Genomic DNA, 23156 nt, shown 5'->3' with positions numbered 1-23156 from the left:
GAGATTTTACTTGATTTATAAAGCAATCATTTTTGAATGACAGAATTCATAATTTAATTCTATAACAATGCAAATGCATAGCAATACCATCTTACCAGACACTGCTGTTTATGTTAAAGAAAGTTTATACAATAAAAAAATCTGCATTTTCTTTGGAAACAATAGATGAGGAGACCAAGTAATTTAATATCTATGTTATCTGTGGAATACAATGTTACAAAAGAAAACCAAGCCTCTCATGTTTTTCAAAATGTCTTTAGAACTCAGGATAATATATCTATGTGCAGAACACTTGGTGATAATAAACCTCCTCTAGATAGCATTTTGTGGGGAACAAGCTTTGCTTTTGATATTTGGTAACACTTGTTTTTCATCATTGCAGGGGATAAAGTCTGTGGTAGATTAAGTATGGATGGGATGAAGTGTGGAAGGGGCAGAGATTGTCCCAACAGAGTATGTAATCACACATTATACGTGTACTTTGGAAAAGTTATGACTGGAAAGTTCCAATGATTTCTCTGAGCTAACTAAGCTCTCCGAGTGGGTCACAAGATACCCCACCACACTAGATCTATAACAGCCCAGAAACTATCTTGAGTCTTAAAAAAAAATCACCTCTTACTTTTCCCTAGCTAAGTAGATGGTGTCCTAAGCCCTCTTTCTTCCAATCTAGACACAAAAGGTCAGAAAGGCCATTTATTAGTGGAAAGTATTAGATTATGTAATCAATCAAGGACTCAGAAGTGTTTCATCTGTCACTGTTGCCACCCTTTGGTAGAACAGCCTATATCCTAAAAACAGCAGCTAAGGCTAGTCAAGATATCTTAAACCAGTCTCTCTCTCTCTCTCTCTCTCTCACACACACACACACACACGCGCGCGCGCACACACACAATCTCTCTCCTTCCCTTACATACCTACAAAATTAAAGAAACGTAAGAGATGAGTGTGCAAGCTCATTTATGATCGCCTCAATTTCCCTCCTTTTCCATTTCCTTTTGATGTTAAAACATGTCATTCTCATCTGGTCTTTCATTATGTTATTGAGTTAAGAAAATACCACAGTGATTCAATAGGAAAGCAGTTCGCTGCTGAAATAAGTGCTCCTTCACCTATGAATCTTCTAGCTCCCTTTTCCCACCCACTGTCTTTGAAAATGCAGCCAAAAAAACAGCAGGGGGGTAGAAATGGCCAATGACATTTCTGAACTACATCTGCATGGAAAAGTTGATAACAGACAAAGGAAAAAGTTGTGAGCATTTTGTAAAACCTCCCAAATTCAATCTATTGCCTTTTTCCAATCTTCAGTCTTTTCACAAATGAATACAAAGCCTTTGACTGATGGAGAAAAATAGCACTGTAGTGATTCAAATCCCACCTAAGTCTTGGGAGTTATGAGAGTCAGATTCTGTCAGATAACAAGACTTCCCATGCACTTGGTGGTAGAAAAGGCCTGTGAAAAGTACTTTTTTTTATGTCCATGAGAAAGCTCTACCATCCATCAAAATAAGAAAAGGACCTTAGGAAAGCTGAAAACTACCCTTTGTCAGTCCCAGTATCTTAACAAAAACAGCTGTTGGCAGAATGACTTGCTTCTTCAAATAAATTTGGAGATATAGGGGGAAAAATCCCAAATACCCTCTCTCAAATACAATTATAACTGGATTATCTTTTCAAAGACATAATCTTACCAATCTGCCTGACTATCAAGAGTTAAAACTTAAATGTTAAACAGACCACTCAGATAATTTGTACTATGGAGAATATATTGTTACTGCATTTTAACCATCATGTGTTAAATGAAAAGTCCTATTGATGAGGTTGCCCCACTGTAACATACTTATGTGTATAGGCATGGCTTTTCAGAGTGAGTCACAGTGGTTTGAACATTACAAATCATAGATACTATGTTGCCTGGTTCCTGCAATCATCATAGACCTATTAAAGTCTAGGAAAAACCGGAAAGAGTTAAAAGTGAGTCAACATTGGCATAAATTGGGTATTAGCCACATATCAGCAGAGAAATAGCAATTTTCCCATTTTCTTTCTCTTATATTTCTGCCTTGGGCTGGGGTTGTAGCTCAGAGGTGGAGCACTTGCCCTGAACATATGAGGCACTGGGTTCCATCCTCAGCACCACATAAAAATAAATAAAATAAAGGTATTGTGTCCATCTACAAGTAAAAATGTTTTTTAAAAAAGAATTCTGTCTTTATAAAAATGGATAAAATCTGCATCATTTTCTCCTTCAAATATTATATCATCAATAAGTATTGATGTTATACACAGAGTATACTTAAAATTTTGCATACGACTTTTGCTTTAAATGTGAGGTGCAGGGAAGAAATCTGAAAAGAAAAAGTCTTGTTAAATCATTTTCTGAATATATTGAAGGCAAGCTTAATGAGGTTGAACACAGACCCCCATGGAAAGGACCAGCCAAGTGCCCCATGTTGCAGTTAGCACTGTAGTCCCCTTCCTTGTGCTGCTCGAACTTTGCTTTCTTGACATAATTCATATACACATATACAGAACAATGACTTTAGTGCAAATGAGCTCTCCAATTTGAATAGGCAAGAACCTGGGAGAAAAGGAGAGAATTTTCTTACCTAGCTGCCCTCAAGAGTGCTTTTCAATTGTGACCTCCAAAAAATGAAGGGAGGGTTAGCTTCAACAATTACACTGTTGTTTAGAAATAGCCCGCTAAGATAATTTGATTCTCAAAATTGAAACATTTTAGGGCTCAACCGGATTTTAAGGAATGTCTTGTGCACCTCTATCTGACTGAGAAAGTCAAGGTCAAAAGGGTGAGGTGACTTGTCCTAACTCACAAGCAGTTCAGGGACACAAAAAGACGTTTCCAGGATCTCATTATTCAACATGGACTCTCAGTTCAAAGGATTCTTTCCCTACAAAGATTTTCCTGAAGCCATCTCCCAACCCCCACACCCCTTTGTCACTCCCTCCTTTGCGCCTCCAACTGTACCTGTACTCAGATTACCATAGCACTTATCACCGAATACATCGATAAATTGTTTGCATGCCTATCTCCCCTATTAAACTTTGAAGCTATCTGAAGGTGGAACTGTACCTTCCTCATCTTTGAATCTCCAGGGATGTGTCTGTGCCTGGTGAATAGCAGCCACACCATACTGAGTCGGTTGAACTTTTTGAGAATAATTTCATAAGGCCTACCTGCCATTTAGAAGTCTAATCGCTTCTCTTGCTATTTCCTTTCATAAGGTCTTTCTTCTGCCTTCAAGTGGAGAACAATAGTCAACATGATTGAGACAATTCCTGGTTTTCTCCTCCAAAGGAACCGTTATCCTATTTAGTTCTAGAAAACAGCTAACTTTTTTGTTGTTTTAGAACTAGAAACCCTGAGGAATATGGGATCATCGTGGCTGAAAAAGCCAGGTAATTTAGTATAACCGAACCAGAAGTGACATAAATCCATGAGGCACACAGACACAAACCATAGTCTAATTTCAGGGGTCTCTGGCCCCAAGGGCTCCCAGGATATAGGGTCCCATTGGTTGTATATGGAAACCAGTACCAGATCCATATCTAAACAGCACCTGAGACTGCCGAAGGAGAGCCCTGAATTTCCAGGGTCAGTTTACAACAAGCCCTTTCTCCAACTGCCCCACCTCCACCCAGAATTTCTCAGAACAAGCTGTAGGTCAAATTCCCTGAAGCTACTTAGACAAAGGTGGAATACACGGCTTTAGGAAAATCACAGCAGGTGGAGCCTTCTTGTGGATCTCTATTGCATACAGTGACTTACAAGAAAAATGTTCCACCCACATTCTGCTTCAGTCACATTAAACATTTATCTTCAAATAATCGTGAGCTTGAGATTTTTCTTGGAAAATTTTTGGAGCGCAAATATCACTAAAAATCATAGTTGCTGTTCACAGGGAAAGCAAGCCTGCCTCACCAATACCCTAAATCTGCTTCCGGATCCCCTCCTTCTCCCAAATACACTTTTACCCCTGCTCTAATCAAATACCATAAATTGCTTTAGAAAAATATTAACCAGATGTTTGGTTAATAACAAGCTCATCGAGAACGCATCTTCTCTGTTTACAAAACAGTCAGCCAGAATAAAAGTAAAACCCCAAAGACAACAAAGTACATTGGCACCAAGCTGCCAAAATTCAGAAGGCATTCCTGATGGTAAGTATCCATAGAAGCTGTCTTTTGAGCAGCTGATGGCAGCTAACATAAAATGTCATGAAATACAGAAAAAAATGGAAAGCAAAGTAATGGCATTCAATTTGTTACTCTAAGAAATAAAACACACATAAAATCATACAACCCAAAAGCTACTTACTACATAGACTTCGTTATAAAACAACAAAGTGTTGTTTCTGGCCCATAAGTCAAATCTCTACCCTTATGGTTCTCTCACCCTCTTTTTCTACACAGCCCATCCAACATCTACCATAGCAGTTTAGAAGCCAGGACAAAAAGGACACCAGCTGCTTATACCCTTTCTTCCCTGCTAGGGCTTCTGCTTAGAATTCTATCTGGGGATGTCAGATTTATCAAATAAAAACACAGGGCTCCCAATTAAATTTGAATTTCAGATGAACACTGAATAATTTTTTAAGTATAACTGTACCCCATAAAATATTTTATCTGGCAGTTCTCTCCCTAGCGAGTTGAGCTAAATAAAGTCAAATTCTTCAAAACCCATTTTACCCAATTTACCAAAAAGTCCTAGGCAGAACCCTCCACGTAATCAACCCCGATCAGTCGATCAGTTGCAGAGTGAAGCACAAGGTACTCAAAGCCCCAGCTTACCTGACCAGCTGCAAGAAATTGAAGGAAGTTGACTGTTGGAGAAGGCAATTTTTTATTCCATAGCTCCTCCCACCAAAAGCTTCACACCAATCACTTACCTTATCAACCACTCCACCTTCCCACCCACAGAGGCAAAACTGGACTAAAATATGTCCAAGAGATCTTTATGATCTTGATGCTGGTTGGAGCTCCCTCTTTAGGTTAGGATGCAGAGGGGCATGGTGTGTGACTCAGACCTCTAGTTTTTTTCTATTTTTGCGGTGCTGGGGATAGAATCCAGGGCCTTTCCCATGCTAAGAAAGCGCTCTACCACTGAGCTGCATCCCCAGCCGGCTTCCAAATTTATGCAACAGTTTTTTTTATTTTTTTAAAAAAACTTTTGTAGTTGTAGATGGACAGCATGCCTTTATCTTATTTGTTTAGTTTTATGTGGTGCTAAGGATCAAACTCAGTGCCTCATACATGCTAGGCAATCTCTCTACCACTGAGCTACCGCCCCAGCCTACTACAAAAAATTTTGAGCATGTGAATTTTTACATGACAATGAGGCTTTTCTGTTTTTTAAGGTTTTTATTTGTGGTGTGTGAGAGAGAGGGGACAGGTTAACTTTTTCTTTAGCCCTGTCTGGTATACTGAATTTCAAGCAAAATCATCCATTCAAGTCCAGGAAAATGACTGATTAGTATCAGGATTCTACAAACACACATAAGATCTATGCAGCTATATATTCAAAATATGGAGTTGAATAATCAGTATTTGCATAGATATCTTTTTCAGTCAATCCTTGATTACTCATATTAAAAGAGAGGAAGAAAGTTGAGGGGTATGGCTAATTCTAACTAACAAAGTAATATATTCTGGGAAAAATAGTAATTCATAATAGTCCCATATTACTGAATATAAATTTCACAAGAAATGGTGATATTGAATATTTAGGAATCAATTGGTAGACACAGTCCTGACTATTTTTATTCATTAAGAAAGCAGATGCTTCCACTGGAATTATCAAAGATTCAGGATTAATAAGGTCAGAATGAATGAAATTGTACTATGCTGGGGAAGTTTAGATATCTATAGAAACATTAAATGATAAATCTGGAAAGTCTCTTGGAAATCTTTTAATCCATTATTTGTCAGAGTGTGTACAGAGATCACTAGTCCCAAGAAAGGATGGTCTCCTGGTCAAATGGGTATAAAAAAAAACAAAAAAAACAAAAAAAAACAAAAAAAAACCAGTGCACTGTCTTGCTCTGTTGAAGACTGACAATATGCAAGAGCATAATAAAGATTCTCACATAACCTAGGGGAAAGAGACCTGCTTATTTTATTAACCCAGAATTTCCCAACATTGTTAAATAGCAAAAACCACCCCTACATTTTTCATCAAAGGCCTGTCAACATCTCTCCATAGAACACCCTTATGAAAATACTGATCTAACTCATCTTCCTCAGGTTACAAGTAAAAGTGAAGTCTAAATCAAGGTGTGTAATACTTATAGTTTTTCTTCTCATTTTCATTTTAACTTCTCTCCTAAATTGAAAAATAGAGTGAAATCCAAAGAACTGGATCTTCCACTGAAAGGATACTTGTGCCTATATTTCATCTCTCAAAAGCTAACAAGTTGGATATTTTTTCCTATGGTTGCTACAAAATAACATCCCACAATCATCCTGTGAACACCCCTTTCTGATGCTGTAAATTTCATCAGATCTTTCCAAATGGCCACTGTATTTCTTCTTTTGTTTAAAGGCTTCACTGAGGCTACTCCTGAAATAAAAACTTCAAGACTTCTCTAACTGGCTTTCCTACACTATGACTTCTTTCCCTTGAAACCAAGCCAGTTACTTTAGGTTTTCCATGACTTAAGGGTCTCAAGTGAGTTTTAACTGTACTAAAACTTAGGAAGTGGGAAGGTATTTGGCAATCCCCACAATTCCTACATGTTTTAGTTATGCACTAAGCTTAAACATTGGGGTTTCTACTTGGCAAAATTAAATTTCCTGTCTCTAAGTGAAAAGAAAGTTTCAAACAAGAATTTAATTTAGACAAATATCTTACAAAGGTGTAACAAGAGTATAAGGTGAGAAAGTCACTGATTATTGTTCAGATTTAAGCAATTTATCTCTGGGGCTCAGTGTGCTGCTGAGAATAAATTAATTATGTCTCTATAGTCAGTCACATATCCCTCCACCCAAAGGTTATGTAAAGGGCAGATACAATTATTGATTTACCACTGCATTTTGAAATCAGGGACACAAAGATGAAAACCAGTTGCTCTTGTGCTAAACATGAGTCTTCTTTCAGATAAAGAAATGAAAAAGCAAGCACGATACCAAAATGCTTGTTTACAGGGTCTTGCTAAATTCCTAAGTGTGAGATCATGTTTCAAACTCCTAATAGAGCCAAATATATTCACTTTAAAATAAGCATCTTTCTTATAATCCTTCCCAAATACCAAACTAATACCACAAATGCAGTTTCCAAGCAGAACATTTTACTTGTTGACATGAACTGCCATTAAAATACTTTGAGGCATGTACAAAGTCTATATTTTGTTAGTGAAAATATATCTTTATCACCAAAAAGCCTTATTGAAACTTCTGTTAACTTGTTATTAAAACTATAGGCAGTTTAGAGTAACACACAAATCCCCAAAGAAAATTCCAAATTCCAGGCATTGTGTATTTAAATAAATTGGCATTTTTAGCTAAGTGATTCTTTTTAAATGCATCTGAAAATTAGGCCAACTTATGGTCTATTTTTGTTCTGCAGCCATGAAAACAAATACATTCTTTCTTTTCTAAAAGTAAAAATCTATTCTGCATGAACTGAATATCTACCAAGTGTTTTAAGATTCATTCAAAGTGTGTCTCAGAGATGTGAATATAATCCACAAAGTTCCAAATGAAACTGCTGCAATTACTTTTGTAAAAAAAAAAAAAATCTGTGTTTTAAAATGATCCTCTCCCAGTCTGAGTTGGTAAAGCTTTCAAGAGGAGCAGTTAATATTTGATGATGATGAAACTGTACTTAGTACTCAAAAAACTAAACAAAGCCATCTACAAACAATGCAACTAGAAATTGGGTTATTTTAAATAAAGTGATTATGGGAGGGTTTTGTGTTTTAAAATAAATCAATTCCTCAACCATGAATTCTCTGCCCTTACAAAGAAGAAATTGAAATATGACCACTGCCAAAGAATGTCTATCTCTAAATCCAAAAGAAGGACAAATAAAGCAAAGACCAGAGAGAGTTCATTAATTAGCTTTAAAATCTGTCAATTGTACTACCTAAATCAGTTTAAACAGCGGGAACAAGGCTTGTTAGAAGATCAGAACACCTGGAAGACTTCATGTGGCATTTTTCCCAAATGTGCATCCTTTAAGCACAAAAAGGTTTCTAGGGTCATTGGGGCCATGGTGATAGTCTAATCAGTGCCTTTTAATGAATGGAATTCTTGTTTTGGTGAGAAAAATAAAACAAAATAAATCTATACAAGCTTCATTTTGTCCTTCCTGGAAATCATGATAAAATTAGAAAACATGTTTCTCTGAAAAAAAGATGAGTCTGTTTATGCCTCTTATATAAGGTAAATCAAATTCTATGCTGGAAAAGATTTGATAAAGTAGCTGCAGTAAAATAAGCTAGGGAGTATAAAATATCAGTATGCCAATCTTTTACACTTATTTTACTACTAAAGGTAACTGAAGCATTTATTTGGCTTTAGGTGGTTTCATGTTTCATTGACTTTATATACTAGACTCTAGAATATAAGGCCAAATGACCCCTCAGACTTGAACTAATTCAGACTATTTATGAGTGCTGGAGAATAATTGTATATGCAGTGTAAGCTCACATCCCTTGTCATGGGACAATTGTTAATACACATTTAGATACCATGCTGAGATCCCTGTAAAATTATGTTTTCCATTAATATCATGAAAGTAATCATCATAACAAAATGATAACATTTGAGAGATTAGGATACTGTGATCTTGTTGGCATTTTCTTCAACACCATTTCAACCTGTACATTAATATCTTACCTCATTGTGTATTTACTATGTGCCTGGCACTGGTGAATGTGTTGTATACGCATTATGTCATTTATTCTTCACAATTTAGGAAACTGAGGCCCAAGATGACAGAACTAAAAAGAAGCAGAGTTGGGATTTCAACCTCGGTGTTCTAGATCTAGAGTTCACATTAAGACCAGAACACTTTACTGCTTTGTAATATTTTGATAGAACTAAACTGAAGAACTGGTTCGAATATTTCTACTTTCTGAGTCACTTTTGTCTTCTAAGATTATGTTATGGTTTGGATGTGGTGTCCTCCAAAAACTCATGTGTGAGACACTGTGAGAGGGCTCCGAGGGGGAATGATTGGGTTGTGATGGCCTTACCCCAGTCAGTGAATTAATCACCTAATGGGATTCATTGAGTGGTAACTGAAGGCAGGCAGGGTGCGGCTGGAGGAAGTGGGGCATTGAGGGCTGCCTTTCCGGTTTATATTTGTATCTGGGGAGTGGAAACTCTCTCTCTCTTTCTCTCTCTCTCTCTCTGCTTTCTGATCACCATGTGAGCTACTTCCCTCTGCCACACTCTTCTGCCATGATGTTCAGCCTCACCTTGAGCCCTGAGGAATGGAGCCTGCTGTCTGTGGATTGAGACCTCTGAAGCCACAAGACCCCAGATAAACTTTTCCTCCTCTAAAATTGTTCTTCTCAGATCTTTTAGTCACAGCAGTGAAAAAGCTGACTAAGATTATAACAAAGATTGGCTGTTTGGTATGTTCGAAAACAATTTAACAGACAAACATGGCAAGTAGGATATTTTGTTAAGTATCTAGGGATCTCAGGTGACTTGAAAATGACCAGACAAGGTAATCAACAGTAAAAAAAAAAAAGTCCATCCTGGAGCAGAAAAATTACTATAGACATGTCTTCTCTTAACTGTGTCAGTCAGTTTTGTGCTGCTATATCAAAAGATCTGAGATAAACAATGTAAGAAGAGGAAAATGTTATTTTGGCTCATGGTTTCAGTCCATGGTTGCTTGGCTCCATGGCTTTGGGCCCTGCAGCAAGGCAGAACATCACAACAAGGGGCACATGGCAGAGCAGAGCTGCTCACCTCTTGTTGGCCAGGAAGCAGAGAAAGGGAGAGATAGAGTGAGGGAGAGGGTAAATGGCCAGGGTCCCAATATCCCCTTCAAAGGAATGCCCCTAGTGACCTACTATCTCCAACTAGGCCCCATCCTGAAGTTTCCACCACATCTCAATAGTGCCATCAGTTGGGAACCAAGCTTCCAACATGTGAACTTTTGGGGTACATTTAAGATTCAAACCACATGGGGGAAAAGAAAACAATTAATAATAAAAACAGATACAAACCTTAACAACAGCTTTTTAGTAAGTGTTTGCAGAACAGAATTTTGCCAGTTGGTTTGGGAGAAAACAATGTCAAATTATGAGAAATTGTGTCATGAGCACTTAAGGAAAATTGCCACGACCTGATAAAAGGAAGAGTCCAGCAACACCACTTTGAGATTGAGAACGATTGGAGAAGGAAGTGGGGCTTGAAAAAACAGTTGGTCTGTGCACTTTGTGACCATTACTACCACCCTGAGAGAGGAACCACTTAAAAATACACTAGTGCCATTCAGAAGCAAGTTTCCTGAGACCACAATTGTTTGAGTGCTATAGGTTTAACACTATCACAAAGTGGACAATGCCTCCAAATGATGACAAAGATCAACCTTGTCACAAAAAGTACAGTGTCTTGAAGCATTTCATTTCTCTAAGAACACAGGCAAATAAGAACTCACATAAAGTACACTGGCTACCCCACAAAATATTGCCCTACCCCCATTGAAAGACCAGTTTCAGTGGGGATCTGATTTAAATGACCATAAAGTAGAAATACTTTGAGACAGTATAAAGTGGAGGTGATGATCTGTGGGCCTGGGAACTAGGGTTTTATTTCTTCCTGCTTCAAATGCAGTTGATAAACAAGAGTTACATTTGTTTTCTTTTGTATATTGCCATTTTCTTTCCTTCCTCATTTTTTTTTCTTTTTGTATTGAACTCAGGGGTGCTTTTGCCACTGAGCTACATTCCCACCCCACTTCTTTCTTTCCTTTTTAAATTTTGAGACAAAGTCTAACCAAGTTGCTGAGGCTGACCTTGAACTTGTGATCTTCCTGCCTCAGCCTCTTGAATGGCTGGGCTTACAGGCGTGGGCCACTGAGCCCAGTTATATTGTTGCCAATTTCTTGTTGGTTAAGTAGGCATTAGTCACCAAACTGAAGTTTTTCAACTATAAGTGAAAATGTGGCTGTATCATATAAATATGTCAATAATGTAAACATATCAATTCTATTATCTAATTTATCAATTAGGTTTTTCCACAGCTTTTAAAACACAAAGTGTTATAACCATTTACTGATGACAGTAGGGAACCCAGCTCTTATAAGTAATTAAACAACTGACTGCAGAGTGCAAAAGTGTACTTACACTTTTAAGACAATATGATAGGGAAAACAACAAAAATAAATCCATTGTTATATGAATTGACTCTTTGTATGTAAGCAGGCCACAGACTCTTTATACTCTGACTCCTAGCATATTTATTCCTAGACAAAGAAGGAATGAATCTTAATATGAATGCAGTGTTTTATTGGAAAGAATACTTAACCTGGCTTCAAGGACTCTGGATTCTAATTACTTTTAGATCATGGGTAAATTATTTTTCAATTCTGTTAATTAACTTCCCTAAGAAAAAGTCCTGCCTCTACATACTTTATAGGTAGTTTGAAAGAATATAGGAGCAGAATAAAATTTAGTGTGCTTTGGAAGTAAAATAGTATGAAATGTAAAAATATTATGTGTATTTTTCTTCATTACATCTTTACCTTAAAACCAAAATACTTCTGTGAATTAGCCATAAATATTCTGACAAATTATAGGTACTTGTATCATTTTCTTCTCTCTACAGATGGTAATATTACATGCATCATTCTTGATTAAATGAGTAATATAAATTATCACCTGCCTAGGGAGGAAATATATATATATAATATTAAAAATAAGGACATATCTCTTATTAGAACGGGATATTATTGTTAAGCAGTTGCTGCTCCCACAGCATAGTGGTATTATAGGTGAAAGGGCAGAGGAGAAAAAGGGAGATGCAAGTTTTAATCTCATTCTTGTAAGTAAACTAAGAGAAAATAATTATTGCTCCTTTTTCTTCTCAACTGGTAACAAACCAGTACCAACTTAGGAGACTTGTTTAATCAAGAGACACTTTTACCATTGCAAACTTCCTATTTTAAGACTTAGTATAACTAGGGCTAGGGATATAGCTCAGTGATAGAGCACTTGCCTGGCATTCTGGAGGTCCTGGGTTCTATCTCTAGTGCATGTGTGTGCGCGCGCGCGCACACACACACACACACACACACCATCACTTATACACACATACAAAAATCTAGCATAACAAAAATTCACTTTAGTATCACAATGAGTAAAATGTTCAGTATCATTTCTTTTATATGAAAAGCATAGAGTATCACAGTCTTTGGTTGATACTGTTTTTATCCTAACTTTGCCATGATTACTGCTATATTTTATTACACATATTAAAATGGTTAAAAAATCAGGCAAGTCCTGTGAGGAGGATAAAACAAATAATAGACTAGGAAAAAATGCTAATGGTACTTAAAATGCTAAGGATTAATTATAGCAAAGGTGTTTAAAATATTACTTACATAAACTGGTAAAATAATAAAATTGAATCTAATTGTAAAGCTGTTTTACTTAATTTTTTCTTTTTCCTATTTTTCATCACCATAGGCCAACCTCTTAGATACCAACATTGAGTCATGTAAATGTAAAACATGTTTAAGTATTATATGTATATGTATGTATGCACACATACATATGCACAATCTTTTTGTTTTCATATTTGCTGCATATGAAATTTTGTAGGTCTACTTGTGGCAGTTGACAATACCTTCAATAGAGTTTTGTCATATAAAAAAGTCATTAATCTTTTCAAAGAATTATAATAGATAAATAACTAAAAAATTTACTTTTGGGTTTCCCATAATTGGACACCAACATGATTCTTGCCCAATCATCTGTCATGTAATAGTCCACATAACGGTCAGGAATCAGCACCTTCCTGTAATCCCAGCAGCTTGGGAAGCTGAGTCAAGAGGATCACAAGTTTGAGGCCAGCCTCAGCAACTTAGCAAGGCCCTGAGCAACTTAGTGAGAACCTGTCTCTAAATAAAAAATAGAAAGGGTTGGAGGTGTGGCTCAGAGATTAAGCACCCCAGGTTCAATTCCCAGTACCAGAACAAAGAAACAAACATACAGAAACTCTCCATGAGACATTTCTACATGATCCACAAAAATCGGGTTCTGTGGCCAAAGAATTTTGAGTAAAGGAATCTCCCAGAGCCTCCTCTAAGTTAATAAGCATTAAAATGCTTATTGTAGGGAGAAATATAATAGGTTTCCCAAAGACACAAAAGTCCTCCAGAACAGATACCATTTTTCTTCCACCAGATCTGTGTATAAGCAACAGTCCAGGAAAAAGTCCATTTGGACAAGTAGGGAGGGAGGAAGAAGCATTCAGGGAACAACAGAGTACTGAGACTTCTGAAACTTTGAAACATCATCTTTAATCAACACTCTTCTAAACTGTTATTGCTTCCTCTAAACCAGTGGTTCTGAAATATTAATGTTCATTGAAATCACTAGGAGGGTTTTTTGAAACACACATGGCCAGGGGTACCCCCAGAGGGTCTGATTCAATAGGTATTGGGTAGGACCTGAGAATCTGCATTTCTAGCAAGTTCCCAGGTAAAGCTAGTATGCCACCATACTTCTGAGAAACTCAGCTCTCAGGGAACACTGTCCTATCTGACAATGGATTTAGTCATTTAATGAGCATTTTGTTACATTACTGATAATTCAGTTTCTAAAAGGTCATAATGAAAGGATTTGGCCATCTTAATTCCATGTCTCTGACATCAGTAATGACGTTAGCAGTCAAGTAAGACAAGGCCAGCTCGGGTCACTAAAAAGAAAGACTGGGTTTTTCATAACCTATTCGACTACTCTTTGAAAATGCATTCATTTTCTGTTTGCAAAAGTGGGGCTATTATTTATAATAGAAAGTATATGAGAGCTCTGCTTACATGTTACTTACATTTGCTCTACAAGGTTCTCCAGAGTGTTTTTCTAAATGTATGCTATGTACACAAAGAGTTTTCTAGTAAACTCTTTCAGCTCTCCCATAAATTCATCCCTTCACTCACTGCAGGATCCCTCATCATCTGAAAGCATTACCACTTCTCCTCACTCCCCAGAACTACATCTAGAAAAATACAAGCTAAAAGGAAGAAAATACTTTTCACATCAGACGAACCAACAAGCCAATGCTGACCATAGCATTTCAACACGGATAATCAAAAGCTGAAGTATCAATAGATCCCTAACCCTGAAAGCAAGCACTGAATACAAAGTTCACCAGTTGCACCTTGCAGTAAGGCAGTAAGAAAAAATACATCTCATACAGCACTTTCTCCTTTTCCCCTCTACAGTGCTGGGGATCAAACCCAGGGCCATGCACATGCTGCCACTGAGCACTCCTTTTATAGTGAAGAAAATAAACACCTGTTTAAGGAGTTCAAAGTATTTTTCACTCCTTCCATTCTGTATTAAAGAGTAATCTAAGCTGCATTTAGTTTCTTCCTTCCTTTCTTTTTTGTTTCATTTTTGCTTTTAGACAGGCACATGAAAATTGTATGTGTTTGCGGTGTCCATTGTGATGTTGCAATTCATGTTTTAACTATATAATGATTAAATCTGTGTATCACAGGAAGCCCATTTTAAACTGAGTTCCCCAGTCTGCAATATTGGAATGCCTGGACTACATTAGCATGTCTAAATGAAAACCATTCAGTTAGCTTAATAAGTTGCACGTAAGAAATTCAGATATGGAATTATCCCCTTCCCTTGCTGACTTGCTCTTAATAGTAACACAACTACATTCTTCCAAAAGCCTGGGAAATTACTTACAAAAAAGATACCTTTCTAGTAAAATGATTACAAAAGTCCTTCTCTATTACCCCCCTTTAATTTCTATGTGATTTTATTCATTACATCTTCATTCTGGTTTTGTTTCAAATGCATTACTACTGGAATGGAAGTATTCAGAATGAAAACACTTTCTCAATTGGTGTCTCCTAATTTCCTTCTTTCCTTTTCTTTCTCTCATCCTCCTCCACTTCCTCCTTTTTCTTTTACAATCTCTGGCTTGAAAGCAACATCATTTTTCCTATATGTTTCTCTAGGGGAAGAATATGAAAATTTAGGGAGAAAAGAGCAAAATATGGTTTAAATACGTTTTAATCATTTCAACGATGAAATAAATGTCATGCGCCACCAAAGTGAGACAAATTTCCTGTGGTATAAAAAAATGAGATTCAAAAGAAAAAATGGCCATTTATGATAGGAAAAAAATCCAACATAAGGCATACATTTAAATGCCTTTGATCAAGTTGTAGCTATAAAACTGGTTTTGACAAAGGGACCCTATAGCTATACTACTTAACTAGATAACAGATTAGACATGATTTTAAGCAATATTAGCATCACAGACCAGGTACTGAAAAATGGTTTACTCTTCCTCCAGAGACAACATGGTCAAGTTCAAATAGGGAAGATCATTCAGAAAATAAAAGGTTAACAAACACATAGAATCATTTAATGACTTTTAAGTAAACAACATCAAGAAAGATAACAGAAAGGATGAGTGAAACTTCCAATTATATGCAGCAGTAAAAACTCTGGGTGAGAATTGAAGGCATATAAATAAAAGAAATTGAAGAATTTAGAGAAAGTGAAAGGTAGTCTTGGCTCTGTTCTTCTTGTCAGTTGTCTATTAACATGTTCAAGTCATAATTATGGAAATCATTTCTAAAGGTTGATATCAACTGAATGCTGGTAAATACTTAAAATAATTTTAAGCTTCTTTTTTTGTAGAAAAACTTTTCTAACATGTTCTAAGCATTGTTTCTGTTTTTGAAAGGTGAGTCAGTTGCCCAAACTCATAATCATATCTTGGTTACTGATGATTGCACTAAGATCCCAGGACTATCTGTTCAGAAAACCAGCAATCCCTAGACAGGAATTGAGATGAGAATGGAGAAAGTGTAACACATTGGTTGAATTCACAAAGTCCAGGACATAGCTTATAAACCCAGATAGCCTTCCTTAAAAAACCCATCTTGACATCACTTTCTTAATATTCTTCCCACTATTTTGTAGTGCTGGTGATTGAGCCCTGGGCCTTGTACATGTGGGCAAGCACTCTACTACAAATGTACAGCTTTATCCCCTTTCCCATTTTTTTTCAAAGTGAATTGCTTGGACCAAAGTCCAGTTACTCAGTTTTTTTTAAAGTGTCAGTGCATGGACTCTATTAGAATTCTTTGCCTTTCTATGCTCAAATTCTTTGGAACTTCCAAAATATTTAGAGAAAGAACTATTCATGGAACTTTATTTTTGGTGGTGCAGGGGATGGAATCTAGGGTCTTGTACATGGTAGGCAAGTGCTCTACAACCAAGCTACACCTCCAGCCCTTATTGATTGAACTTCGAATATATATTTTTATTGGATGAGGCAGTCCCCTTTCCAACAAAACTCTTTTCTGTTTTGTTGAATATGTAGAATATGACCAATACTTGGGTCAGAATGATCTTATTAGCACTAATCATACTTCCAAGAATACCTTGATTTGTAAGTAACCCATCTGCTGTAAAATTCAATTCAAACATTTTAGGACAAAAATCATGTTTAGATATGACTAACTTATCATACTAATTATTTTGAAGCAATATTTAACAGTAGTAACTCAGCAAAAAAAAGTTTAAATCCCTACACAAGGTAAAAGCACTCAAAATGCAACATTCGGCAAGTATCCAACAGCATTTGGACAAAGAACATTACTATGATTCTGAAGGACAGAATTACATGTACAAAAACCAGTAATGTGTAGGTCATCTAATCTAGATTAAAATGTGCTTGAGTGTGGAAAGTTGTCACACAGGGGTATACATTTTTCATCCATATTTCAATAACATTTGAACTGGGGTAGAAGTACAGACACCAAAGGAGAGTTCACTGGAAGCCTCTCAGTTGAGTTTATGTTTATTCTTCCTCTGTTTGATTCGATGAACTCATGTCTCATTCAAATCTTTAAAGGTCCTACTATGTGCTAAGCACAAAAAGATATGGTAGTGCACATGTCGAATGCAAAACAAATGTTTAAAACCTAAACATTTAGCCAAGTGGCTCCCACTGAATCTTTTTTTTTTTTGTGGGGGGGACCACTGGAGATTGAACCCAGAGGTGCTTTACCCCTAAGTTATATCCCCAGTCCTTTTTTAAAATTTTTATTTTGAGATAGGTTCTCATGAAATTGCTTAGAGCCATGCTAAATTGCTCACTGAATTTTTTTAAGGTCTATATATATATATATATATTTGTTCTTTTTAGTTATACATGACAGTAGAATGTATTTTGGCAAATTATAAATACATACAGTATAACTGTTTCTATTTATACTTCGAGTATAACTGATTCTATTTAGGACCCCATTCTTGTGATTGTACATGATGTGGAGTTTCACTGGTCCTATATTTAAATACAAGGCGAGGAAATTTCTGTCTGATTAAGCTCATTGAATCTTTCTTTAAAATAATTACTGTGAGAATCTAGTAATATTCAAGCATTATTTTTGTCTTAAAGTATTTGAAATTGAAACTTCATGTTTAAAAAACTCAATAACTGCAATTTAGTACAAGCAATCTCATGTCAGGTTGAGCACGAGAGCTGTAGGCTAGGGTAGAATGTCAACTACCTCTTAACCACAACGACTTCATCTACTCCTCATCTCCGTCACTGGCTTTCTCTTCCCTTTGCCACCACTTAATTTCAATCCTTATCATTTCCTACCTTCAATATTTCAATGGCTTCTAAAAGGTCCTCTCTCCCCAGTTTCTTTTACTCTGCCAATTTTCGTGCATAGAAAGATATTATCATTTCTCTGCTGCAAAATGGCCAGATTTCTCAGACCTACAAATCAAGTCCAAACTCCTCACTGACTTTGCAACCCATACCTCTGCAACGCGTGCTCTGTGAAGGTCTGTGCTTTAGTTAGACTTAACACTCCACTCCCTATATACACCAGTTTTTCCCTTTGTATAGTTGTTCAACTTATCCTCTCTGTCTGCAATGTCTTTCTAGTCCTTCTTTCAGAGTAGTTCAAACATTACCTCTCCCATGATTGTATCTTTAACTTTCACATTTGGATGGAATCCCAGTCCCTGCCCCTCCCCTTGAACTCTTAACTGTGAGCTTGTACCTTACTTATGTCACATAGTACAAGCAATCTCTCACTAAGACTTTAGGTAGGAATCACATCTTCCATATCTTTGTATTTGGCACAATGCTGAGCTCAGTGCCTAAGTAAGGTTTCATAAATGTCTGTTGAATGAATTATTTCTTTGGGGAATTGAAGGTATACAGAACTCTTTGTGGATTTAACAGGATTTTCAGCATTAAATAATCCCTGACTTTTATAAAAATCCTTGTAGTAAACCACAACAAATAGTTCTACAAATTGATGTTGCTGCTTGCTTTTGTATAAAGAGAAACAGAGGCAGTAGGATTCCCATGACCTATTGAAGGCCACACAAGGAGCCCTTGTTACAGCTATTATTACAAGGAAACATTTTCTATGTTTATGCCACTTGCTGATACTGTTTTTCATTCCAAATATTTCAAGGGTTACATCTGTGTCTCACTCAAGAAAGAGGGATTTATCAGGACTACTTTCTAGGCTTCTTTGAAAAATAAGACAATATTCCAAAATTAAATCTTTCTTCCTGTGGGATACTACAGAATGAAGACGGACATGGTTTCAAGACTTTTCAATTACATTTATGTTAAGATTAAATTTATTTCTATATGGAATGCTTTCCTGGCCAATAAAAAAATTAAAGAACCAAGAAATTACAGAAACTCTAGATATTATTTCAGTATAAAAGCTAGGAAAAAAGTTAAGTTCACTTAAAGTAAGACATGAGATATGCATAAAACTTAACAGAAAAACAACTTCTGGGATAGGCATTTGTCAAAATTTTAAAACAACAACACAGAGTTAGTGGAGGTATGAAAAATTCTCAAATTGTTACATCAGTGTTAAGTATCTTTCACAAATGGGATGATGAACAGAGTTTTTAAGACAATGTGACAATGTAGTTTTAAAACAATGGGATCTTGGAGTAAGAGATATTGATAGCACAATGCTGTCTATTCAGTGTATTTACGGGCATATAAAAGATGGGTAAAAAGTTTAAAGTCACAGAGCAAAAAGGTTTTCTGTTTGCATTTTTGCATATTAAAGAGATAAATTAGAAGAGTACTAACTAGTTCACTGGCAAATCATGGCTGACACATAGGATTTATCTTATTTAATGCACTTACAGTACTGTGCACTCTACATTTTCAAATTTATGCATAGTTTTCACAGTCTGGAAACTGCTTTCACTTTCTACCCGTAAGAATACAGGTAGGATAAAAGGCTAATTTATTTTCTACCAATTCCCAACTTATAGTGGATAAAATAGTTGAGATTCCAATGGAAAAAAGGGACATTTATGATAGGAAAAAATCCAATTTAAGGCATACGTTTAAATGCCTTTGACCAAGTTATAGCTATAAAACTGGTTTTGACAGAGGAACCCTATAGCCATACTGCTTGACTAAATAATAGATTAGATGTGATGTAAAGCGATATTACACAAACTCATCACAAATAAGGTATTGAAAAATGGTTTACTCTCCCTCCAAAGATGACATGGTCAAGCTCAAATAGGGAAGATCATTTAGAAAAAAAAATGTTGAAGATCTGGTTTTGCGATACCCCCTGCTTCGCTCTTTCTACTGAGGATTGCTTTAGCTATTCTGGGTTTCTTATTCTTCCAGATGAATTTCATAATTGCTTGCTCTATTTCTGTAAGGTACACCAATGGGATTTTAATTGGAATTGCATCGAATCTGTATAGCACTTTTGGTAGAATGGCCATTTTGACAATATTAATTCTGCCTATCCAAGAACATGGGAGATATTTCCATCTTCTAAGGTTTTCTTTAATTTCTTTCTTTAGTGTTCTGTAGTTCTCATTGTAGAGGTCTTTCAGCTCTTTTGTGAGATTGATTCCCAAGTATTTTATTTTTTTTGATGCTATTGTGAATGGGGTAGTTTTCCTAATTTTTCTTTCTGAAGATTCATCACTTATGTATAAAAATGCATTGGATTTATGAGCATTGATCTTGTAACCTGCTACTTTACTGAATTCACTTATGAGTTCTAAGAGTTTTCTGGTGGAATTTCCAGGTTCCTCTAAATATATAATCATGTCATCAGCGAACAGGGATAGTTTGAGTTATTCTTTTCCAATTCGTATCCCTTTAATTTCTTTGGTTTGTCTAATTGCTCTGGCTAGAGTCTCAAGAACGATATTGAATAGAAGTGGTGAAAGAGGGCATCCCTGTCTTCTTCCAGTTTTTAGGGGGAATGCTTTCAGTTTTTCACCATTTAGAATGATATTGGCCATGGGCTTAGTGTAGATGGCCTTTACAATGTTAAGGAATGTTCCCACTACCCCAATTTTCTCTAGTGTTTTGAGCATGAAGGGATGCTGTATTTTACTAAAAGCTTTTTCTGCATCTATTGAAATAATCATGTGATTCTTAACTTTTAGTCTGTTGATATGGTGAATGACATTTATTGATTTCCGGACCCTGCATCTTATAGAAGAAAAAGTAGGTGCAAACCTTCAACTTGTTGGCTTAGGATCATACTTCCTTAACAGGACTCCCATAGCACAAGAAATAAAAGCAAGAATCAACCACTGGGATAGATTCAAACTAAAAAGCTTTCTCTCAGCAAAGGAAACTATCAGCAATGCGAAGAGAGAGCCTACAGAGTGGGAGAATATCTTTGCCACTCATTCTTCAGATAGAGTGCTAATTTCCAGAATCTATAAAGAACTCAAAAAACTCTACACCAAGAATACAAATAATCCAATCAACAAATGGGCTAAGGAAATGAACAGACACTTCACAGAAGAAGATGCACAAGCAATCAACAGATATATGAAAAAATGTTCAACATCTCTAGTAATAAGAGAAATGCAAATCAAAACTACCTTAAGATTTCATCTCACCCCAATTAGAATGGCGATTATTAAGAACACAAGCAACAAGAGGTGTTGGCGAGGATGTGGGGAAAAAGGTACACTCATACACTGCTGGTGGGGTTGCAAATTAGTGCAGCCACTCTGGAAAGCAGTATGCAGATTCCTCAGAAAGCTTGGAATGGAACCACCATTTGACCCAGCTATCCCACTCCTTGGCCTATACCCAAAGGACTTAAAATCAGCATACTACAGAGATACAGCCGCATCAATGTTCATAGCTGCTCAATTCACTATAGCCAGATTGTGGAACCAACCTAGATGCCCTTCAGTTGATGAATGGATAAAGAAACTGTGGCATATATATATACAATGGAATATTACTCAGCCATGAAGAATGATAAAATTATGGCATTTGCAGGCAAATGGATGAAATTGGAGGATATTATGCTAAGTGAGATAAGCCAATCTCAAAAAACTAAAGGACGAATGATCTTGCTGATAAGCGGATAAGGACATATAAAGGGGTGTAGGAGGGGTTAGTGTTAGTGTTAGGGTTAGGTTTAGGGTTAGGGATAAGGAGGGTGGTAAGAATGGAGGAAGGAAGGATTGTATAGAAGGAAAAGAGGGGTGGGAGGGGTGGGGGGGAAGGGGAAAAAAATAACAGAATGAATCAAACAACATTGCCCTACGTAAATTTATGATTTTTAATTAAAATAAATAAAAAAAAGAAAAGAGAAAAAAATGTTGACAAATGCATTTAATGACTTTTTAAAGAAAACAACATCAAGAAAGATGACAGAAAGCATGAGTTAAATTTCGAATTATATCTAACAATAAAACCTAACTCTGGTGAGAATTGAAGACACAGACATACAAACAATGAAAACCCAAGCAGTTTTGCAAATCTGGTTTACACAACAACAACAACAAATACACAAATTTAAGAACTCGAACTGATTACATAGTGTAAGAAACGTATTAGAAAATGAGGAGATTATTTAGAGATAATGAGAAAAGAGCAGATGGCCAAGATTCCTCTGGAATGCATAACCCTACAAATCAAGGATCAAATGACACATGGCCAGAGAGGAAAACAGGGTTATCCTCAAGAATGGTACAAGCAGAAAGCTCATCTCTTAGGGCAAAAAGAGCGTTAAGTAAATGATGTTCTAGGAACAAAGTCGTGTTCCTAGAAAAGCTAATTATTATTTCCAGATGCACAGAAGTAGCTTTTCATCCACATTCCACAAAAATCTGGCATAGAGAAAGGCAATATTTGCAATGATTTCATACAGTTATGCTAACAGGAAGAGAATTATTTATATGTTTATATACTTCCCTGATATGTAAGAGTTTCTTCCAAACAAAAGAATTGACATATAATATACAGGTTTTCAAATTTTAGACTTGCAAAATGTCTTCTATTTTATGGGGATGGTATAATCAAACTGTGGTTGCAAGGTACATATCTAGCCCTATCCTGAGTCTTTTCTCACTATGTGCCCAATTGCAACTTGGCTGCAAGATGGAGAGAGAAATGATCTTGAACTATAATTCCATAAGACACCATTTTAAAATAAGTTGTGTTAGTTTCCAAGTTATTTTTTTAATTGACCCATTGTAAGGATAAATTGCTACTGCAGTATTTTCAGTAGATCTATGACAATTACCTCCCAGTTAGTCACAGCGTTATACTAATGACAGAATTAGACATCAGAGCATATTATACAATAATAACCCCCCTAATCCTGGCCAGCTAACCCAGCATTGCAGTGTTTGGGGAGGAGGTTGGACTATGGAGCAGAGATAACTCAGTGTTCTGACAGCAATCAAGCAAAGTTTAGTATCACAAAATTTAAAAATGTTGTCTAAATATTTTAAAACACACTCCTTCTTTTCTACCCTTTTTAAAAAGAAATTTTCCAAATGATTATCTATGAATGAAATATGAACCTTAATTTAAAATCTTAACCAAAATAAGTTGTCATGAAACAATAAAAAAGGGAGGGATTAGGAAAGGGAAAGTTGGGTTCTCTCAATTTTCCTCTCTTCAAGTACAAA

The 23156-nt window shown here is 36.2% G+C and overlaps 1 protein-coding gene across 15 annotated transcripts in view; it reads right to left on the bottom strand.

Moving 5' to 3' along the window:
- Positions 1-23156, bottom strand: part of MBNL3 (muscleblind like splicing regulator 3) — a 122359-nt gene that overhangs the window by 41581 nt on the left and 57622 nt on the right. The window contains exon 1 of one of the 15 annotated variants that reach the window (XM_079122676.1): positions 4810-4851. The exons of 13 other annotated variants lie outside the window; for them this stretch is intronic. The gene's annotated coding sequence lies outside the window, so the exon portion shown is untranslated. One more of the 15 variants, XM_079122677.1, reaches the window with a different exon arrangement.

This window comes from Sciurus vulgaris (assembly GCF_902686455.1).
Source record: "Sciurus vulgaris genome assembly, chromosome: X".
Classification (NCBI taxonomy): Eukaryota; Metazoa; Chordata; class Mammalia; order Rodentia; family Sciuridae; genus Sciurus; species Sciurus vulgaris.
Note: the sequence above shows the minus strand (reverse complement) of the source record. Positions and strands in the feature narration are given on the sequence as shown.